Raw genomic sequence first — 25,256 nt, 5'->3', positions numbered from 1 at the left:
TCGATTGCAATTAAAAGGAAAGGTACATAACTAGATGTTACAACAGTACTAAAACCAAAATTTCAACATCCTGTGGTTAATCGTTTTTGAGTTATGCGAGATACATAGGTACGCACACACGTACGTACGTACAGGCGTCACGCCGGAACTAGTCAAAATGGATTCAGGGATGGTCAAAATGGATATTTCCTTAGAAATCTGAAAACCGAAATTTTTGCGATCACAATACTTCCTTTACTTCGAACAAGGAGGTATAAAATATTTTAATAATAAAAATTAAGAGAGTAAAAAAAAAAAAAAAAAAAAAAAAAACTAAAAAAACCAAAAACAAAAAATTAGACTACATATTATTTAGATATAGGAAATCAATTTTTAAGAATGCTTTTCTAAAAATATTTATGTATTGGTTAAGCTTAACAAATTTGTGTAAGTAATGTTTTCTCTAACTCTAACCACCCTCTTCAATAAAGGCTAAAAAAAAATTTTTCAAAACATTTTGCTACAATTTAGGTCCGGGATCTATAATTTAAAACAATTTTACACATTTCTTGTTTGCTCTAAGTGTAAAGTATAAACTTTCTAAATATTTTTAAAAATGTTTTAAACCGAAGGGAGATAGAGGAAAAGAACGAAAAACATACATTTCAATTTTAAGTGGTGAGAGGTTGATTTTAAAAAAAAGGTTTTTTGGATTATTTATATATGCATTATAATTAACAAATTTGCTGTAATAAAGTTTTCTCAAAAATGGCTCTGAAGAAAATCGAAAAATCAACTTTAAGTGGATGGGGAATGTAACGAATTTTTTTCTTAATGACCCCCCTTAATGAATTCTGAAAAAAAATAATATGATCAATGTCCCATATGTAGAAATATTTAAACCAAATTTAAAGAAAATCGATTGGGTCAATCCTGAAATATAAGGCCAAAAATAATGCGGCACACATACGTACGACCGTACAAACTCACATACATAGGGCTAGATGAACTAGTTGGAACTTAATACGTAAAAATTAGAAAAAAAATCCGTTATCCCAATTTTGAAATGATCATCCTACTTTCTCCTATAATACAGCAATTTTAATTGTATTCACCGGGAGGTAAAAAGTTAAAAAAATGTTTTGTCGTATAACCTGTAACAAATAGTACAATTTTTTTTTTCAAAATAATTATTACTTTAAAAATAATGCTCCATTCAGTGAATTGATCAATATAACACAAAAGAGCTGTGAAAGTGGAAAGCCGAGTAAAATTCCGGTAAATTATTACATAAATAGATCGACATTAAACAGAAAGATTAATCTTATAAAAAAATTGAAATTCCGTTTATAAAAGTACTATAATTTTTTAATAATTAAATTTGACATTACATTATTATTTCTATCGTTATTTCTATTAAATAAATCGAGCGATTAATTTTATGATAATGAACAATAAATGACCTACTTTCTCTTCTAAAATTCATCTTGTCAATAAATCGTTACAATTTCCTTTTATGTTTAATTTACAAAATATAATTGTTCAGTAATAAAAATCATTTATGTTAAATTAAAATGAATAAAAGCAAAAAATAAAAATTAAATCAATTTAATGTTGTTTCAGTTGAAAGTCATATGCCTATTTCATTCAGCATATTTTAATAACCAATAATATTTTATAAAAATATTTTTAATGACGCTTAGTTTATTCTAATGACTTATTTAACGAAAGGCCTTAATTGGAATGACCATGATCGATGTGTACAAGTAAAAGGGAAAACTAAGGATCTTTTGTGGAATTAAACAAATGTTACTGAATGGCTTTGTTTGTCTTCCTGGAGGACTTTTTTTATTTTATAATACAAATAACTTCCATTAATAAGTACTTAATATTATTGCGTTGGTGTTTACTTCTTTCAGTGAAATAGCTAGATTAAATTTTGTTGAACGTTTTAAATCACACAAGGCGAATGAAATCATACAAGGACTAGCATTCAAAAGTTTCTGAGGACAATTAAAGGATTTTAAGGATTATCTAAAAACACAAATTTTAAAAATATACAATAGTTATTATTATTTTGGTCATCTTTAACATTCACCTCTTAGCGAAAAAATTGGTTAAAATGGTAGACAACTTTAACTTGTCTTAGTTCGAGTACCTCGTTTAGAATTGTTTTTTCTTTTATCATTTCATTCTCATCATCTTCGTTAAAATAAAATATACAAAATTGTAATACAAAAATAAAATAAAATCATCGAAAATTCAAAATCAATTGTTTTATAAATTATTCATTTATTTATTTTGTATAAGTAAGTAATTAAATTATTTCACATCTAATAATCTTACTGCAGTTATTTATTATAAAATATCGTTAAAAAGTTACAATTTAACCATTAAGTACCAATGTTTTTTTAAAAATCCCTCATGAGGATTATACTATTTCCTCAAAAGGATTATAAAGATATCTTCAATAAATGCAATGATAATGGAATAAGAATGCGGCTATTTATGACCCAATGATTTTGTTTGTTTTATTTACGCACAACTACGACAGTAAATCCTTATTTTAATATATTAAACAGTTAAAACATATACTATTTATTAGTTAATTTGTTTCTATGAAGTCAACTGTAAAATTTCAAATGTAACAAGCGTGTATTAAAGAGAACAATGTGTATTTGTATGGATTCCAGGGCTTGCTGGTATTGTAGGGAATGAAAGTGCAGACGTAGCTGCCAGAAAGGCGACAGTCTGCTATAACTTCGATATAATTCCTGCACGAGTGGCAGATGTTAGAAATTATCTAAATAATACAACAAGAAACCGGTGGAGTAATGGTTGGAAAAGATTATATACCAAACTAAAGTCGGTTAAAACTTCTCCATATGATTGGAAAGCCGACGTGACGCTGGCTCGCCGAGAACAAGTAGCGGTGATGAGACTTAGAATCGGTCACACGTGAATAACAAATTCATATTTGTTAATCTGCGAAGAAAGACCAATATGCGATGTTTTTAATAAAGCACTAACAATCAAGCATCTAATGGAAGGATGTATCATATATGAGGACCTCAGAAAGAGGTTCGGCGTAAGAAATAGTATTGCTGCTGATTGGGGAAATAGAAATGAAGGACAAATAGTTGCGTATCTGCATGCCAATGGACTATTAACAAGTCTATATGGAAATTAAAGCTGGGTATGGAATCTCAGATCGTGGATACCGGTGTTCTTTGGTGTTTGGGTTTTCAATTAACCACACATCTCAGGAATGGTCGAACTGAGAATGTACAAGACTACACTTCATTTACACTCATACATATCATCCTCATTCATCCTCTGAAGTTTGTCTATAAACGGTAGTTACCGGAGGTTAAACAGGAAAAGAAAGGGTATAGAATCTCTAAGCGAACTAGTTTAATTCTATTTATAAAAAAGGGTTGTCTTGCAGCGTGGCCGTACAAGGCATCGAGGTAGCCCCTTTTGCCTAGGGCGTCCGGGCTCACCTGCATGCAAGAGTGGGGGTGTCGGGACGTATCCGATGATGGCATGGGGGACACTCGAGGGTGGACAGAGGGCGCGGGGCAAAGGGTATGCGCAAGGCATGGCTGGAGCCAGGTAGGTCAAAACTGGGAAGGGCAACTTCCCCGCCGAAGGGTTCTTTGGTCGTCCTGAACAGGTGGTCAAATTGCTCCTATGATGCAGGCGGTGGACCCCGATGCGTTAAGTCCTACAGGACAATTTATATTGGGTAGTCAACTGCCACGGCATCCTGGGGCGAATGATGTAATATTAACGGCCGTTCCAGTCGCCGCGGGGTGCTTAAAAAAAAAAAAAAAAAAAAAAAAAAAAAAAAAAAATATTGTTAAGACTTTCTTTCTATTTTTAGTTTGTGTTTTATTTATTTTTCATTTTAATATCGAGGGGCCCTTTAAGTGCCACTTACCCTGTAACGAAAACACTTACCCTGTAAGTGTTTTCAGTGTTTGTGTTTAAATGTTCAGTCTTGTTTTTTTTTTGGTGTTTTTAAATAAAATGTAAGGACCCTTTACATCCTTACATATGACGAACCTGATGGTGATTTAAACGTTATTTTAAAGAATGTGACGAGGGCTAATGACCGTAGAAGTCGATTCCCATATAACGCGTCCCAAAAAAAAACAAAAACTAATAATAATAATAATAATAATAATAATAATAATAATAATAATAATGAATATACATACATATAATGTCAGAGCAGCACTGAAAGATATCAGGCAGAAACATGTAGTTATCCATTTATCATGAGCAGATATTGTACTAGTATTTTTAGATTCAGAAAATGCATTTAGTAAAAAGTATTTTGGTTGACAATTTGGTTTACTCCTAACAACATCCTATACTTTCTGTCGGCTGTTGCCATAAATTGTTAAAGATTTACTAAATGCACATTTGTGAAAGAACACTTCGTGTTCTTTAAAATTTCTTTATGAGAAGTAATAAAATATTAACTGTAGAAATATTTTATAAATTCCTTTTGTTGACCTCTCTCCTTAATGCACATTGCAATAAACCATATTTATAATAAATGACCTTATCTATTCTTATTGTATAAATAACTATTATTATTTAATTAAGGTTTTGGAAATTAAGGAAGCATATCTAATATAAAAATTATTTAAATTTTTGCAAGACAATAACTTGCTAACAGAGGAACTAATTTTTAATTGTGGATAGTATCCATTGTTTTTTAACAGGTTATTAAAATCCATGGTTTAAGTTTGTACTCGTATAAGGTAATAATAAAAAGGGAAAGGAAATAAAGGCTCGACAAAAAGGAAAAGGACTCTCGTTTTGGGAATACGAAGACTTACAATCCCGGACCATTACGCCGACTTTTAAGAAACGTCTGTTAAAAAAATGAAAGGGATTCGAAGAATATATGTACTAAGCATGAACTAAAGGTCTTCTATGCAATATAAAAGTATATATTTCTTACTTTCCTTATGTTGTGTAAGAAATGTTTTTTAACAGATTTAAAAAAAAGGGAGGTTAGCAATTTACTTTTCTTTTTACTGATTTTCGTATTTTACTTTTTACCCAATGCATCGATTCCAGTCTTTATTTTTTAGCTTTTAGGGAATGATTCTCTGAAGGTTTCGTAAATTTTTTTTTGACAACTTCAAAGAAAAATTTAAAAATTAGTAATCATATTGTGTATATAGATGATTCAAAAATATCTATCTATCTTTTGTCGTCACAATTACTCAGCTATGAATTTTTTTTATAGAATATAAAAAAAATATATCTCATACTGATGTTCAAATTATAAAAAATAAATTGTTAAAGAATATGGTAAATAAATAATATATTTTTATCCTATTGCATAGGGAGAAGCTTATATAGTTCATGCCCAGTAAAACAAATTCTTCATATATTTTCTTTGAACTGCTTTTCTTATTTTTAACATTTATTGTTACCAGTATTCTTTTATTCTTTGAATTTATTGGAAATGATTTTCAGATCGGTTTTACTTTTGAAACAAATTAAATATTTTATGTCATTATTTTTTTCCTAGAATAACAAAAAAATAGGTTTTGTGTACTCGCCTAAGAAATTTTTTAAATTAAACATAATTTTTTAATAAACAAAAAAATGTAATTATTCACTTAGAATTAAGTGGAAACTGTTCTTCTTGAATATTTTTAACTCCTTAATTTTTGAAGTTACCTCGCGGTACTACTGTTAATATCATCCATATTTAAGTAATTATTAAAGTCCTACAGTACATAGAAAAGTAATATAATTGGTTCTTGTTATGTTAGGTCGTGTGATTGTTTTTAATTTTTATCAAATTTATTATGTTTTTAAATTTAATAATATTTAAAAATGTTGAGAGATCGTGGGTTTTATGTGCCATGTATAAAAATTGAATATTGTAATTAATATTTTTCAGTACGTTATTTCTTCTATCTCGATTTTGGAAAAGACTGATTCTATCTTTTTGTTAATTAATAAAGCTCTACATATACATTTCACATATTCGGATATTAAATGTTTAGTTAAGCGACAGTAGTTTAAATTTTTAAGTGATTTGAAATATTTTTTTACAAGGGTTCGGTCTGATTAGGAGATAACCGTTTTTTCGTCATGATTTTGTCAAGAAGTATTTTACTGATTATTGTTTTTTCAAAACAATTTTTTCCATTTTTTTTCAGTTTGAGTATTCTCGGCCTTTTTTAATACTTAAAATATTTTTTTTTATAACCTTTGTTTGCTTTAGAACTGTTTGGTTACTCTTATCATACAAAAAATATTTTTATTAAACCATATTCATTATCATTTCTATTATGGCAAAAACGTTTTTAATTTGGTTGTAATTCATACAACTCTAAGGAGGTGTGATATTTTACTTTAGACACTCTGTATCTCTTTTCAATCTGCTCTTTCATATTTGAAGAAAAAGACGTGTTTACTACGGCTTATATTTATGTTGATAAATAAACTAATGTGGTGACAAAGTTGTAATACTTTACTGGTATTGGTTATTTATTTTTATATAGTGTAAAATAAATTATACGTGAAAAAGTTAACAAAGATTACTTTTTTGGGGGTGAGGATAATTTATGATGAAGTTTTATTGTAAAATTATCATTATATGTATAAATAAACCAAAATATGTTTTAAAAATTAGAAAAATATCGATTGATTTTATTTTTTCGGCTCCCCACTTCAAAAATCTTCTTCAAAGAATTTTTTTTTTTTTTTGGTTTTTCTACGTTTACTTCGTTAAATGGAAGAAACTTCGGTAATGAAAACTGAATGGAAATTACACTAAAAAAAGGTAAAACCAATAAAAATTTATCTATGATTTCTTTTTTGGTGGTGCAGATGAATTATGATGAAATGTTTTTGTAATATTATAATAAAAATTTTTTATTTAAACTTAAACCTACAAAGTTTTTAAAAATTAAAATAATCGACATTTTTAAACGTTATTCATCTTCCCCGCCCCACAATATTGCCTAAAATTATGTTTCGGTGGACGCTTGCACTATCACTATACCTAGGAAGACATTAAAAAAATGATGCTAAAAAATTATGCAATAAAATAAAATATTTTTTTGGGGGAAATGGAAATTTTGGGGGAAATCTTTTTTTAATGGTAAGATGCGTATGCACGCATACTGAGCTTAATGTAAAATGGGTTATGTTTGCAAAATTTTGAAAAAAATGACTCCCACAGCCTGGAGGTATTGACCCAAACATTTACCAACTAATTACCTCATAAACATGAGTCTGTATACAAAATTTCATCAAAATCGGTTCATTCAGTGAAAAGTTCTAAAAACTCCGAAACACGTACATACAGATGTACGGACATTACCACCCAATTTTTATTTTTATTTTTTGGAGTCCCTGGGCCATGAAAGTCGAGAAATGCAAAAAAACCATACCCCAATTTTGACTGATTAACATACTTACTTCACATAAATACACATCACATACTTTTTGCAACATTGCTCTAAAGATGTAATGCGAGGAAAGTAAAAATCAATGATAATTCTATATACTTATTTCATCCGGGTAAAACTTCTGTGGGTTATAGGCGAGATCTGTACTGACATTTATTTTATGTGAAATTTGTCTCTTATTGAATTCTATCAGGGATTGATTTTCATTTATCTTTTTCTACCCCTTTTCCTTATGTATGATTATTTCTCCTATATTTTCTGTTTGTTAATAATTTTTGGCCATAGGCTTCCTTGGTGTGATTTTCTTAAGGAGGGATGTATGTGAACCTTTCTATTAAGAAATTTAATTCCTTTCCAGTATTCAAAATATTCAAATTCACAGTTCAGGGAAAATTAGCATAACATCTGACAAATATTAAGTTTTTTTATAAAATTTAATATTATTATTAGGGTGAAAGTGTATCATTTAATGTATGTGTTCTGTCAATATTCATTCTTAGGACTGATTATATAATAAATATATTCCGTGTAGTTAACTTACGTACAATAGATGATAGTGAAAATATGCGCGTTTTATTTCAATGCTAAATATTTTTTAAAACCTACGGAGAATACAATGGAAATATTAATTACGAACATATAAATATGAGAAATACTACCTACGTAATAATGTCATTTACCGCATAAAATTACCATTACATTATTTTATACTTCCATGAGAGATCTTCAAATGATATTAACTAATATTTTGTAACAGGTTGTTTTTCCTTATACATTTCCTTATACAACGTTTATATTATATCAATACACAGTGTGTCTTTGGAGAAATAAAGAAAAAAAAAATTAATTTTCAAAAATTGGTATCCGTACCCTATCCATCCCTACAAACTACTCAACAACATAACAATAAACAATAAATTTACATAATGCAGAGATGTTTTTTTTTATTTGTTAAGGGTAATAAACATAACGGTTATAGAAAACCTAAGGATTAACAAGTAACTTCTGAAAAAGATATAATCATTCTCAAGAATGAAAAGAACCCATGCTTGACTTCCAAGGAAAACTGAAAAGTGAATTGGTTTAATCATTAAATTCTTTACTGACATTAGTCGAATATAACTTTTCTAATTATTAACAACCACATAAAGATTAACAAAAATGACAAACAGTCTTCAATTTTATATGAAGAACAAAAAATTATGTGAATTACAAAAACGAGGTGGTTGTTTGAGAGTACTTATAACAGAATGAAAATCAAAATAAACCAACAGTAGACGGACTAAACGGTTTTGTAACATTAGTGTTAAAATAACTTCCAAAATTTAATTTTGGGGACTAATAAAGAAAAATGAAGTAGTATGGTCATTTATCCACTCAAGAAAAGAAATTAACGCTAAATTAAATACTCCATTTTATTTAATCTAGAATTATATGATAAAACATTGAGCTTTATGTGGCGAAAGAGAGATCAGGCTGTAGGAAAAAGATAATTTATTATTGTAATGAATTTTTGAAAAGAATAAACTTAAACAAATGAAAAAAAGAGCAATACAACAAGAAAATATTTCCTAAATTATTAAAAATTTACGTATATATAAGTAATGTTTTCTTCTAAGAAACTGAATCCTTTCAAAAAAAAATCTGATGTGGACATCACATAGCTTCCTTGTAGGCCTATTACGAAATTTCATATACACATTTTTTTTTTTAATGAAAAGTACATAAAATTTTATTTTATTAATAATTTCTTATATTTTTTTCATATTTTTTAATTTTTTATTGTTATTATTGAATTATTGCAAAAAATTTTTACAATCAGCAGTTAATAACCGTTAATAAATCAATATATTTTAATTAAAAAAGAAAAGTTAAAAAAGGAGATGAATTCGGATTCGAACCGATGTGCCTTTTCCTTGTAAGATCCAAATATTTCATTAATTAAAATTTATTTTGCTATAACTCTGGAACTAATGAAAATAAGTACCACTTATGATATATTGATGAAAAGCTTTCAATGAGGGCTTATTACTGCAGTTAAGAAAAAGTCCAAAATCCACATTTTTGGGATTTTGAGCTTTTTTGGATACTTTTCGTCCTGTTATTGCAGTTAAAAGGAAAGGTGCACAACTAGATGTTACAACAGTCCTAAATCCAAAATTTCAACATCCTACGGCTAATCGTTTTTCAGTTATGCGAGATACATACGTACAGACGTCACGCTGAAACTAGTCAAAATGGATTCAGGGATGGTCAAAATAGATATTTTCGTTGAAATCTGAAAACCGAAATTTTTCGCGATCACAGTACTCCTTTACTTTGTACAAGGAAGTAAAAACTGTACCATTTTCTTTTTCACATGGAGAGAGGTAAATTATTTTTTCATACATATGTAGAAAGTACAGCTTTTTGAGAAAGATGTACAATTTCTTTAAAAAATAGTTTATAAATGTTATTTTTAATTATCGTTATTAATGATATAACAAAAATTTACTGAGAATTATTTTTACGAAAATTTTCTCCAACACTGATGATTAAACGACAATCCTTTTGTATTGTAGATTTATTTATTTAAGAATATTCTATTTTTTGAAATAAGGTTCCAAACAATTAATAAATTATCATATGTTCAAGGATGTTAAATTTATAAAAATAATTTATTATTCGTTAAATTATATAGTATTGTAGAAAACTTATATATTTTGTATTTGAAAATGTTTAATTAAACTCTGCATGTTTTTTATTCGTTACTAATGAACGTGTTATTAGAATAAAACGTTAAATAGTTGTCAATATTTATGTTATCTTGATAAATAATATGATTTTTTTAAATATTGAGGCTATTTTACTACTCAATAAATTTAAAATTGATGTAAAAAAAATTATTATTATTATTATGGTGTTTAAAATTTCCCCTTTAAGCGCTGGTAGCGTCTCTATCTTTTAGTCAAAAGATATTTGGTTTGAATACCAGTTAAACTTTTTTCATAATCTAAAACATTAATCTATTTTCCTCAAAGTAATTTAATTGGCAATCAGCCTGTGATTTTAAGTGTAAATAGATTTAATAAAATCAGGATTTACTGATGTCGATATGTAGTCCTATCAGCTTTAAAATTGCAGGTTTTGAGTCTTAGATACCTTAATTCTGATATTTAAACAACAAAATTTAGTTATAAACATTTGTAATAATTCTGTTTTAAGAATAAGAAAACTTTTTTAACGAAAATTCAGTATTATATTTTATTTATACAATATATCACGACGGAAATAGCCTTACTTCAATATATATATATTTAATATGTAGGTTTATAAATATGAAGAGAAAATGTTTTCTACGCTATTAATTTGGTATTTAATATATTTTTTTAAATATTAGTAAGCAATAGTTTACATATTTATTGTGCGATGTCATTTTAAAAGGAAATTTTATCCTTTATATTGTACTGTGTACAATATAAGTATATAGTTCATACGAATTTTCTATAAGCGATTTTCATTTTTAAATCAAACCAACCTATAATTAATTTGATTTTTTATATAATCTTTAGAAATTTTTATTTTCTTCACACGTTTTTTATATCACTTCATCTTAAAAAGAGGAAACTAAGAAAATTTAATAAAATATTTTTAGATTTAATTTTACGTAATTACTTCTTAAGTTATTTTTTTACTGATTATTTATTTTACTTTAAGAGGGACTATGTTGAAGAATACAGTATTAAAAAGTCCTATATTTAAATTTTGATCAAGAAATTTTTAATTAATTTACTGTAATAAAAAATAAGTGAAGATAAGATTCGCAAACAAACATTTTCCTCATTAAACGTTATTTTTTTGTTTTATACATATGCATATACATATACGGGAGCCCTACAAGATAAAAATACTTTTTAGATTTATCAATTAATGAGATAATAATAGCTTTATAGGTTGTTTTAAATTGTTATTATAACATTTTTTCTTTGTTTAAGAGAAACCTCTTACGTCTTAAACACTATATGAATAATCATGCTAAAAATTATAAAAAGGAAACGATTAGTAAAATAAATTCGCCCCTAATAGTTTGTAACTTATGATATTTATAAAAAACTGGTTATTTAAAAATTAGAATTGAAGTAAAAACTACCTTAAATAGTATTTTAATAAAAATTATCTTTGAATACATGCAGTACTTACAAAATTATTGACCCGACAATAGATGAAAACTTAAAAGAATTTACGGAATGAAATTCAAGTTATATATTGTTTTAAATTAGTATGAAATTTTTATTATAGAAGTAGTATTAAAAATAATAATTTGTTTTATATATAGATATATTTCAAACAATTAATAAAAACTTCTTCACATAATCTTGTATTCACGCTGGTCGGAGACCGTTTCGATTCTAAGAAATAAATAAACGTTACTACAAATTATACGTAACGAAGTTTGAGAACTGAACTCCCTCTTAACTACTGTATCCTGACCTCCTAACTAATTTACTTTTCTAGCTGCAGATTATAGTACTGTTTCTAACTTCATACGGTCCCTCTCCATTTTAAAATTAGATAAGCTCCACCGTATTCCTATTTATTAACGTAGTAAATAATGCATATGTGTTATTTATTAAACTACTCCCATCCTATAAACGAAAGATCAGTGTTCTAGTATGTTATTCCATAGTTTTCAAAACAAAATTTATACGAGCTAATTTTGAACTAAAGGACCAAATTAGTTTTGGGAAGGTGATAAATTATAATTTGTAATATTGATTAGTTAGGACTTTCAATTATTACGTAAGAATTTTAAGGAACTTTGATTATGTAAAAATATTACGTATTTTTACATAATGATTTAGAGTGATTTAGAATGGCGGGACTGTATATATATTATATAAGATATACGAACGTCTATCAAAATTAACATTCCTAGAATTATCAAGGTATAAAAAATTATTTGAACCTTCCCCTGATCTTTTCATAATTATTGCAAGGATTTGAATATTTAACATTTTAATTAAGTATTGTTTGACTTCCTTCCACTATTCTATAAAATATTATATGCAGGTAGACAGAATAGATATCGTAGAAATGAATTATTATATTTTCATAAAATATAGATAGGAATTTTAAATGTTCAGTTTTACGTTTTATAGTTGACTACCTATCCTGTAAACCAAAAAAAAGTCTGATTTTAAGACCTCTGATTCCGAAGCCCTTAATCCTTTTTACTGCCTTTTAAGGAATTATTGTGATCGCGAAAAATTTCGGTTTTCAGATTTCAACGGAAATATCCATTTTGACTATCCCTGAATCCGCTCCGGGTTGAGATTTTTTTTTAAAGAGTGAAATCTCTCCCCTAGATGCCTACAAAACACTCGTACGAAATTAATAATTTACCACGAGCAAAAAAAAAATGAAGATAGAGACTTGTATTCTATGTATAAAAACGTCAGCTAATACAAAAAAAAATGGTGGTTGCAGTTCCACACCTCGCAACCACCATAAGCACACCTCGGCAACCGAGGTGAGCTTATATTTAAAGAACTCGCTGTTGTCAGTGTCAGCGGATGATGCATGATAATACATTTTCGTTCACCGTACCCGCGCGCTGAATTGAAATTGAAATACAGGCGGATGGCCGCGTGGTTAGAAAGAAACGAGCGCCATCAGTAAAGTTGTGTTTTTTCTGTGTGTTACGAAAATTGAGCATCGGAATTTAGAGCGACGTTATGCAATCAAGTATTGTGTTAAACTTGGGGAATCCGCGAGTAAGACCTTAGAAAATTTGAAACAGGCCTAAGGGGAACATTGCTTATCAAAATCACAAGTTTTCCGCTGGCACAAATCATTTTTGGAAAGCCGATAACACGTTGAAGATCAACCTCGCTCAGGGAGACATTCAACTTCAAATCTGACGAAGACGTTGAACGTGTCAGGGTTCTTGTGAGATCAGACCGTCGTTTAATAATTAGGATGATGAATGAACAGTTAAATTTAAATACTTTCAACGTACATCAAATTTTGACCGACGATTTTGACATGCGAAATTGGTGCCGAAAAACCTCACAACGGAACAGAAGGACAATCGAAGAAACGTGTGCGTTGATCTTCTTGAGAGGATTGACAATGACCAAGAATTCTTCAATCGTGTGATCACAGGTGATTAATCCTGGATATTTGAGTACGATCCTGAAACAAAGCGGCAAAGCGAAGAGTGGTACACTCCGTCATCTCCTCGACAGAAAAAATGTCGAATGAGCAAATAAAAGATCAAAACCATGCCGATTTGCTTTTTTGACAGTAGGGGTATCGTGTATAAAGAATTCGTTCCTGCAGTACAAATTGTCAAGAAAGTGTTTTACAAAGGTGTCCTTGAAAGGCTCAGGAAAAGAGTGATTCGCGTGAGACCAGACATTGCAAACAAGTGGATGCTTCATCATGGGAATACCCCGTGTCAAAGGCCACTTCCATCAGGGAATTTTTGACCTCAAAACCCATTCCTACGGTTCCTCAACCCCCCCCCCACCCCCTATTCACCTGATTTGAGTCCTTGTGACTTTTCCTTATCCCGAAAGTGAAACATGTCTTAAAAGGACGTCATTTCATTTTGATTGATAACTAACTTTTCTGCTATAGCAGGTGAAAAAATAAAATAAAAAAGGTAGGTAAGCGTGACCATCAAAAATCGAAAAATATTGTTTTGTTTGAATTTTGGGCCATGTGATTATAAATTTATTTCTGCACAATTCCATGTAAATATTTTGCTCATACGTTAAAAAATACGGAAGCTATAAGTATTTTTGTTAAGTATTATTTAGACCTGAAATCTGTTTGTTTCATGCTCGATTCACTTTCTTTTTCTTAAGAAATTGAATTTAGATTTTTACGGAATTTTTAAAGATCAGGTGATGGATATTGCATATTTATGTTAATTCTTTGTGTAAGTTTTTACAAACGAAGTTTTTACAAACGGTAGGGAAGAAGATAACATTCTATTAAGTTTACATTATATCCAGTGTCTTCACTGGCTGAATATTTTCATTTGAAGCTGTTTATTAAATCAAAATTCTACTTTGAATTAGTCTACTTAAAATGTATTGTTTGAATAGAAATATTTTAAAGAATTTGTATTATTTTTTTTTTTTAACAAATTAAAAAATTAATAATTTCAATGGATTGTTGTTAAAATTAAGTTAAAATTTTAATTTTGGGTAGTTATTCCTTTTATAACAAATTTATTTTGACTTAGGGAAATTTGTTGTGACTTAAATAATTTTTCTTTTATGATTGTAGTTTACATTAAACAATAGAATTACAGCAAATTAATTAAGACTACCTTTTCTTCTATCAGAGTTAAAATTCAGACTCATTAAATAATTATTTAAGGGATGCTAAGTAATTTGACTTCATTTAACTGTATTTTTAAACATTATTAATGTATTATGTAGGGTTGAATATACTTGTAGTCTTGTTTTCAAAATAGAAAATTAAAATTAAAAAAAATTTATATAAAATTAATATAGTGAACAATAATATTATATGTATATTAATTACTAAATGCATTATTTTAAAATATTTTCAATAACCAATATAAATGCTTGGTTCTTTGAAATAATTACTACAACCAAATATAAGTTGACTTTTTCAGGATGATTTTGGTTTTCAAGGTAGTGTCCTTTCTAGGATGACAACGGAGGACTCTGTGTCCGTTCTTGATGACAGAGGTTTATCAAAGAAGGACAAAAATGAAAAATGATTGACAATATTTAGTAATGTCCAAGGTATAATGCCAATAATATGGCTAGTATAAGTCAAATAAATAAATGTTAATTAACATTATTTTTTTAAGTTATTAAATAACAGAATTCATCGTCATAATAATTTTTATAAAATTTCCTGCACTAAGGCACATCCATGATTACCTCTATTTTCTTTTATTTCATTTAAATTTTTGAACTTTTGGTAGGTACCATTTCCTTTTAAATCAGTTATAATTTTTAATCTTTTCCAATGTTTCTTCTTTGTACATTCTACACATCCTTGTAGGGGTGTTATTAACTCTGGGATTCTTCTTTCTAATTAGCTATCCTATTCTGAATTGGGTAGTTTGTTTCTATTCTCATACACTTTCATACATACTCCTTTATTCTTTACTTTGTTCATCTGTTTAATCTAATCCATTTTTCAATTTTCTTTCATGTCCAAATTTCAAATGATGTCAGCCTGTCTTTTTCCTTTTCCTTAATGCCCAAATTTCATATGAATAAAGCAGACTTCACAAGATGCTTCTTCAAGTTTGACTCAATACTGTTTCTACTAAATATTTCCCTAGCCATTATTATTCTAGTTTTTTTCGTTTTCACTCATGCAATACTCATTTTACATTGTATCTAAGTATCTGTACTGTTCAGTTCTTTGAATTCTTCTATCTTTTGTAAATTTTAATCTGCTGACTGTCTTCTATCATCATTCATTTTGTTTTTAAGATTTTTTCAATTCCATATTCTGTTTAAATGTCTTCCGGTTTTGAAATTATACATTTATTATTCTGCTTCTTCTAAAATCATGTCATTTGTATACCTTAAGCATTTTTTTTCTTCCTATACGGATCTGTTCATTTTATTTTGGATTATTTTGTATCATTATACATATTAAACTAGGTTACAGATAAGCAGTATCCTTCTCTAGTTTAGCTGTATCCTATTTCAATAACTGCTTTCTTAATTAGAATTCTTTACTTTATCTTTCCAGTCTTTATTTTCTACCTTCCCAGTCTTCACCTTTATAATAGTTTTTTTTTTTTTTTTTTTTTTTTTACTAGATGGTCCTATTTAACAGAATTGAATGCTTGTACCGTAAGTATAAAATTTACTCCCTTACCTCTTCCTGTACCTCTCTCTACATTAGTTTTTATTAGCAAAATAGTTAGCTAGCCAAATTTATCTTTACTCTTAAGTCCATATTATTCTTCTGTAAATATTTGCTTTATTCTGTTGAATTCTCAGAAGATTATTTATTGAATGTTAGGTTGAATTAATTGTTCTGTGATCTTGACCCAAAAGCATGGTATAATATGATCCATGATTTTTTGGGATTGGTAAGACAACTGTTTTAAGACTGCAGTAATGCTAAAATTTGAGAAATCATTGGACAGTAGTATTCTGGTTTCACCCTTCTACATATAATTCCTCTAACATAAAAGTTAGAATTCATGAACTACATAAATCATAAATCACTATTTATATAATAAAAATATAAAAGAATATTTCATGATATCTTTCTATCATATTTCTTCATGAAAGCATATATGATAGAAGGTATTGTATTAGTTCACATTATTCCTTTAATAAGGGGTACTAGAAATACTTATACAAATCAAGCTGGCAACATGTTGCTTTACTTTTCAGAAAGTTCCATTTAGTCTTTCCAAATATGGTTATCTTCTTACATATATATTTATCAATTTTCCCACAAAATAATATTAGGAAAGGTAAAAATTAATTATATTCAATTTTACTATTAGAATATTAGAGACACTTCTGCACTTTTATAATGAAGAAGTATGAGAAGGATGAAATGGTAGATGGAAAAATGCAAGATTCTGTCTTCTAATAAATCCCAAGATCAGTTTATCTAGAAGCAACATAAGTAACTACACCTATGATTTGTTGATTGTTTATTCTACTGTGGTTTATACCTCTTTGTTATTAGGTGTTAGGTAATCTGCCTGCTATTAAAAAAAAATAATAATAAAAAAACAACTTAAAATATTTAAAAAATGGTAGTGTTTTATTACATTTGAAGATATATATATTATAATATGGACTCTACCTGTCTGATAAATTTTGAAAGTTGTTTCCATCCCAATAAGAGCTAATAAACATATTGAAAAACAAATTTTTAATGTAAATGAGAGGTTAATTACCAGATAAAATACTGTTTTAAAATTCTTAAAACTGTTCCTAATGGCCCTTATATAATGGCACTAATGGCACTTATATATAATATAGGATATAGTTCCTATACTGTTACTATATATTATCCCATGTACTATATTATATCTATATATATTATAGATATCCTTAAAATCTACTAGCATATAAATATATATATATGTTAGTAGATTTTAGGAGTAAAAAAGTTTCACAAAGTTTCAAAAAAGTTACTGATGTAATTTTGAGCAGTACTTCTAATAATAGTACTCATGCAGCAGTAATCTATAAACAGTTTTCTTTGTTATAGCACCACGATTTCTTTTTATTTACATCAATTAAATTATATTTTACAGATATTTCTACATAATTTGATCAATTTTTCTTCTTTGAAAGTTTCCAGACCACTTTCTATCAAAACATTCTTCAACTTACTATATTGCAGAACTTACATTCTCCAAACATTAAGTACAAAATTCACCTTCTCCAATATGTAACGTTTATTTTCTTCTTTTTGAAGCAAGTTTGTTTTGTAATGTGTAGCTAAACATTACTTCTTAATACAATCCACTCAATAAAGTTTTAAAAAGTCACAATATATCCTTTTTTAAGATTTTAGACATTTTTCTTTGTCTCCTTAAAATTTTAAAAAGTGGACAATGTGAGTTTTGCAGTTAGGGTCTTCAAATATGAGAATACTTTTGTCTGACAACATATATTTTTACAACTTTCTATAAAATAATTACAACTGATATAAACATATAATAATTTCTTTTGTGTAGTATTAATCAATTTTAGGAGATAATGCAGCATTTGTGTTGTTAATATGTGTAATAAATTACGTGACTGAATAAAAAAAAATCAACTTTACAAGTACATAACATGATGTACCACTACAAATTATCACCCAATGCACAGTGTACCATTAGACCGAAACCAATTTTTGGCCCATAGAAGTAAAGCAAGGTAACGAAAAATTGGTTAAATAATTTTTCTCTTGTTTAGGATACATTCTGTATGTAAAATATTTTTTTCATCACAAAGAAAAGTTATGTAGTAAAGGGTTAAAATATGCTTCTTCAAGTCTAATTTTTACATACCAAATGAAAATGATTCCCCAAATGATATCCAAGTGAAAATTTTATCTATAAAAGTGATAAAATTTTCACTTACTCCTTCACTTCTTCCTACACTCTCAATACATTAGTTTTTATTAGCCAAATTGTTAACTACTCAAATGTATCTTTTCCCTTTATAAGTCCATAATACTCTTCTCTAACTATTTGTTAGATTCCATTCAGAATCCTCATAAGACTCTTTGCTAAATGAAACTAATTATTTTATGACTGATCCAGAAGAATGGTTCAATAAAGTGGACTATGTATTTTAGATATTGTTACTAGAATTATTTTAAGACTAAGTCATGATACTTAAAATTGAATAACTATTCAGCAGTACTATTCTGTTGCTATCACCCTGCACACCACCTTTCAATAATATAAAAATTACAGTTCATAAACCACATGAAACATAAATCATTTTATCATAAAATATTATTTCATGAAGCGTATATGATAGGAGGTATTATATCAATTCTTATTATTTACTTAATAAAGAATACTAGACTTAACAGTATACAGCAAGCTTTCTGCAATGTTTCTGAACTTTCATCGTATTTGCTTTTAGTGCTTCTATACCTTTTTATCTTCTTAATTAGATATGTATCTTTTATCACAGAATGATATTTTAAAAAATAAAAATAATTTCTGTTTGATTTTAGATTAACAAAATATTGTAATATTTATGTTTATTTTAATGTACATGTTATGATTCTGTTATATTACATAACTGAAGTCGAAAAAGTATTTGCTTATACTCCTAAGTAATCACTGCACACAAATTATACTATCTATATGTGAACTCAGTAATTTTCCATATGTTTATTACTTATGAATCATATGTACCACATTTTTGAAAATCAAATCTTCAACATAACATCTGACCTAGAACATCAAGTCAGTTACTTTTATTTGTTTGTATTAACTGCAATATCATTTTACTGTCTAAATCCTAAATTATTAAAAAAATTTGCCATTTCAGTGATCCATTTATATCTTTTAATGCTTTGTTCTCTGATATTTTACTTTGAAATTCTAATCAAATACACACGTAGGCATCTATTCTGCATAATTTGAAAAAACTTCTCAAGATATTCAAAGATTTTTCTTCTAGATATTTAATTATTTTCTATTTAGGGTGAGTACTTCTTATTTACAATCTTATTTACATCATCTAGACAGGAATTATGTTAGCCCGACTGATTAAAGCTTAACTATTATTTTGTAAATGGCAGGAAGATGAAAAATAACACAAAATTAGTTGTATTTGTTTGCAACATCAGTTTTTTTTACCTACAAATATAAAATTACACCTTTTATTGTGTTTATATCTCCTCCCTTTCTGAAAATAATTACTTTTGTTTTCCTGTTTTTAAAGTCAGGTTGTTTATTTCATAATATTCTAACAGGATCTATATCCTCTTTACTGCTATCTACAAAGCCAGTAAAAAGACAATATGTTATGTACTCAACTGATAAAATTTCCATAAAATATGTAACTAAAAACTCATATGCATTTTTCAACTCTCATAAATTCTCCAACATCTGTCAGATAATTAGAAAAGAGTAATGCTAAGACTTACACCATGCAGAACATCCTTTTTTATTTAAACAAATTTAGTTTATTCATTATTTTATCTTACATCTTCTCTAAATTAGAGAAAAGTCAGATTAGGATTTTAAGAATTTTAAAACAGCTCTTTTCTGTACAATTTCAGCCATAAGATGTTATGTTCAACAGAATTGAAAGCATTTTTAAATTCAACAAACCGCTTAAGACATATATTTTTTTCAAGACATATAATTTTCCTTTTTTCTTATTTAACTGAATGTGTATTAAACAACCCAATGTGAAAATGTATTCATGCTGTGAAAATGTAAACTTGACTGAAACGAAGGAAAAAGTTTGTAAACACTGAATAAAGGACAGTGAGAAACATAATTTTATGAAAGGTACTATCTTTAATTAACATACAATTAATTGATCATGTATGTAATATACAATTAATCATTTATAACCACGATAATTCCACAATTCTTGGAATATTTCAAGAAAAAGCACAAAAGAAAATGAATATGTTAATGCTAATGAGCATATTTAATGGTGCCTACAGATGGCCAAATCTTAACAATATTCAGTTCATTTTTACTAGTGTTGACATTTATAAGTGATTAATGACTGTACCAGTTGATGCCAATGTATAATTACAAATAAACAAAAAATGTATAATAAAAATATTTTATTAACAATATTATTATTTAACAAAACTAAATATATAAGGACTATTATAGCATCTATGACTTCTTTTAAAACATTCTCAGGAATTTTATAAGCACCTACTGATGTTTATTTTTTACATTTAAAATTCAAGTTTTAAATTCTTTTGTGTCAGTTGAAATAAAAATACTAATTCATAAACAAGATTAATATCTTTTGTGAATATACAGTAACTTTCAACTTTTTAAAAAAATATACTGTAGAGCAAGATTTCAGTAAGTTGATGTGATTAGGGGTTGAATGGATGAACACTGAGAGTCATTTATAGAAGCCGAATGGAGTTATGTTATTCTATACTGTAATTTATTGGATTGATGTATTATACACCAAGATTATGGTGAGATTTTGTTTGTTGATTGGGGTGAGGGAAAACAAGACAGTGAGGGCTTTGTGCATGTGCATATGCACATGTGTGCGCACACATCTGTACATATATATATTTTTGCAATGATTATGAGACTAAAAGTTAAGAGAAAAGCATGAGTGAGATATACAAGGAAGAGAACATTTGGAGTATTTTATTGAGATAGTGAGATCGCATGTGAGTAATTTCTTTGTGAGTGTATGAAAGATATACATAAGATTTTGTAATTCAATTTAGAATGGAGTGTAATGTATAATAAGAAATGCTAATTTTAAAGAGTATTGATTAGGTTTGGTTCGATAGATGAAGTATGTTGTGAGTTTAATGTGTTGCTGTACCTTAGTATGCAAGCAATGTATGAGTATGGAGGATATTACTGAGTGAAAGCAATGTATATGAATGAGAGCAAAGGATAAGGAATATAATAGTCATCTAAGGTTTAGTTTTGAGCGAAAGGTTTAGTTTATGAGGCTTGGAAATGTGTTATGTAGAAAGATGAATTACGTAGAGTTAATTTTATTTGTGATATTCATTGTGCATTACAAATTTTTATATTTATCTGTTAATTTTTTCTTTGTTCTTTTTTTTCCTTTAAATAAATGTACAGAAAAAACATAAATTTATCTTTTAATTCTATTGTTTCAGTGTTTCCAGGAGCTTGTGTGTATTATAAACAGTCTGTGTACCTATAAATTATTGTACGAAAATAAAATAAAAATGATGTAAATTTCACCCAAATATAAAATTTGAAACTAAATTGAAAAAAAAAATAACTTGAACTTGATGTATAACTGCAAATGCAGGAACAAATTTTTTAATTCTACTCTCTATGATGGATTTATAAAAGAACTAAAATAACAGTAAATGGATAATTATTATGTTTTAGTTCTTATGCATTGTACTGGAATGTATGACTTACCTTAACATTGCAGTGTAGGAGTGATTGTTGTTGCTTTTAGTTTTCTGTTAACGTTAGTCTTGATTTCCTGTTGCATGAGGATGTAATATATGAGATATTTTGAAATTTTCTGAACCCAGAACTAGAAATATAACCTATTGAAGCCATTTCGCTCCTGCCTGATGGGCTCTGTTCAGGTCATTGCTTATACTAAGGATATCGTTAGCCAGGAGATTTTGTCTTTGGTTCTGCTGAAAACCCCTCTCTGAGGTCCCATCTGGCTAATAGAAAATCTTTTTGACTTCATTGGAGTGATGGGAATTGAGATCTAAGCTGGATCGGGGTTTCTGTGAAAAGCCAGAGAACACATGATTTCCAAATTGTCATGGATTTTGTGCATTTGTGACGCAACCCTATTAGCCTATCAGGTTAGAGCTTCTGTTGCCAGCTCAAGGTAGGGAAATTTTAATGGAGGTGAGCTTGTGCTGCAGAGAATCCTATTTGAATTATAAGATTTTAGCATGTCCATAGAATATGTCTTAGAAGAATATTTTTTCTTCGAAAAACCATATTTTATAAGAAAGTATTTTGGAATTTTGAAAAATTATTCATCAACCTATATTTTGCTTTTTTTCCAATAGTATAAAAGAAATTAGATTTTAGGAGTATATATTTTTAAGAAGTTTTTTGTCTTTTAATTATTATAAGAAGATAAACTACATCATTATCTATTGTGTATTTACATTACTATTAACATATATCTGAATTTTTTTTACAAATGTCAGACTGTCTGGATGAATCATTCAATCACATTGCTTATTTTAACAAAATCTTCTGAATTTAACATTATATAAAATAAGAATTTTATATAAACTTAAGCGTTTTTGGAATTATCAATTATTTAAAGCTACATTTTCAATAAAGAAATACACACACCAAACACACGCGCACGCGCTTATATGAACAGAAATTCATAGAAATCAGAAAAAAGAAGCAAATTGAGTTTAATTGTTTCTATATTTAACAAGCTTGTCAAAGATTTGACCTAAATGATTCTCTCTATCATGCTGTACAAAACAAAACAACTGTAGTTGGTGTAAAAATACTACAATTAGTGGTTAAAATTGGAAAGGAAAAAATAAAAGTTAAAATAATAGACAAGATACAATCGTAGCTTTAAAACTAAACTCAATGAAAAAATTAACAAAGTTATATTTACAACAAATTACTCTAAGTGTCTTTTAATATTACATTTTTCAGTTTTACACTTCAAAATTACATGAATTTAATGTCTTTTATTACCTTTAACCGTTTTTTTATCTTTTTCCTGTTTAACCTCCGGGAATTACCGTTCAAGTATTACTTCAGAGGATGAATGAGAATGATATGTATGAGTGTAAATGAAGACTAGTCTTGTACAGTCTCAGTTCGACAATTCCTGAGATGTATGGTTAATTGAAACCTAACCGTCAAAGAACATCGTTATCCACGATATAAATCCACGATTCAAATCCGTAAAAAAATAACTGTCTTTACTAGGACTTGAACGCTGGAACTCTCGACTTACAAACATCTAATTTGGGAAGACTAGTTCACCACCAGACCAACCCGGTAGGTATTTCCTTCAACCTAGAGCAAGACTGATTGTACGAATAGTACACTGATTTAAAACAGGTGGTCCAATTGTTGATTTAATGTTTTTGACTGGAACGAAACATTTAAAGCACTCATGAAATTTTTTTATCTTTCATACATCATACATTTTTTTTTATTACAGGAGTTCATTCATATTCCTCCAGATGATATCCTTGAATCTTCAGCCCATAAATCGTGTGTTTTATCGAAACATCAGGGTTTGCATTTCCTCCCTTACTGAGCACGATTACTTTCGCGACGACATCAGCAGGATAAAAATGAAACCTGTCCAAGACGGTCTAAACGTAGCAAAAGTTTCCATTGGTAGGTAAGAATTCGACGCTTGGCTAATTCTACTTCACGATTATAGAAAGAGCTGACATCGAAGGATCATTAAACAACGTCGCCTCTAGACGTTACCTCTTCGGTAACTTTATTGGTATCTTATGCAAAAATATCTTTGAACTAAATGAACTGAGAAGCCGTCGTTCGTTTGCCGTCTCTATGTATACTACATATCGGGATGAAATCAGTGTTTTATCTTTTTCTCTACACCGTCTTTTTGTCTGCGTTGAGTAGTCCTTAGGACACCTAAATTATCATTTGCTGTAACATCGAATCAGGTCACCCGAGAGAATAATTAATAATCGATCGGAAGTATCTCTTGGACACACTCAGAAATAAGGCAGGCTCAAAGTATTCAAGAGACTCTGAGAGAACCATCGTTTTCACCCGGAATGCTGCATCAATCCGGTTGACATCAGCGATCCTCAGACTTTTTTACGCGTCAGACCCTTCGGACGCTGAAATACCGTTTCGCTTCCGCCGTTTCTGAAACGTTTTCCGCCTGTTTGAATAAGTAAAAAAAACAATGATTTGAGATAAAAAAGTTTCCATTTGGAGATGCAACATAAGGATAGTGATATTAACTATTTGGACTGCGCCTGCATCAAACAGAGTAAAAGTATTATTTTTAGTAATGAATATTACTTCATTCCAGTTGCCTTAGTTTGTTTATGTGGAACAATATATCAGATTCAATGAAGATGTCAAGGAACCACTTCTTTTGGAGATTCGATGTATAATATTTTCGAGAGTATTTTTGGAGAGATATTGTCACGTCCGTTTGCATGCTTTAGTGTAACAAATAAACAAACATTGCCTTTAAAATTCAAAAGCGTATTATTTGTTAATTTTAATAAGTACACTATGCCACCCTCCGTGGGGCGAGTGGTAGCGTCTCTGCCTTTCATCCAGAGGTCCCGGGTTCGAATTCCGGCCAGGCATGGCATTTTCACACGCTATAAATCATTCATGTCATCATCTGAAGCAATACCTAACGGTAGTCCCGGAGGTTAGAAAAGGAAAAAAAGTACACTTACATAAGCGAAAAACAATTTAAATGATAAGATAAATGTAAACAGTTGTATTAAAAATATATAATTAACACATTCAAACGTATCTTCATTATCATATTTTTTATCTTTTTTTTCTAATACAAGGACACTTACAGTTTTAAGTAACTTTTTTAAAATTATTTTTAGAAATACTTATTCTTAGCATTTTTAAGAAAACTTAATATTCCAGAATTAAACACGTGGCAAGTAAAGTAA

The 25,256-nt window shown here is 28.5% G+C and overlaps 1 protein-coding gene across 1 annotated transcript in view; it reads right to left on the bottom strand.

The window, feature by feature from the left end:
- Positions 1-11,912, bottom strand: part of LOC142321836 (cytochrome P450 4C1-like) — a 68,311-nt gene extending 56,399 nt beyond the window's left edge. The window contains exon 1 of the mRNA XM_075360289.1: positions 11,613-11,912. The gene's annotated coding sequence lies outside the window, so the exon portion shown is untranslated. The remainder of the gene's footprint in view (positions 1-11,612) is intronic.
- Positions 11,913-25,256: the final 13,344 nt, after the last annotated feature.

This window comes from Lycorma delicatula, chromosome 1 (assembly GCF_047948215.1).
Source record: "Lycorma delicatula isolate Av1 chromosome 1, ASM4794821v1, whole genome shotgun sequence".
NCBI lineage: Eukaryota > Metazoa > Arthropoda > Insecta > Hemiptera > Fulgoridae > Lycorma > Lycorma delicatula.
The sequence above is the reverse complement of the archived record's forward strand: the minus strand, read 5'-3'. Positions and strand labels throughout refer to the sequence as shown.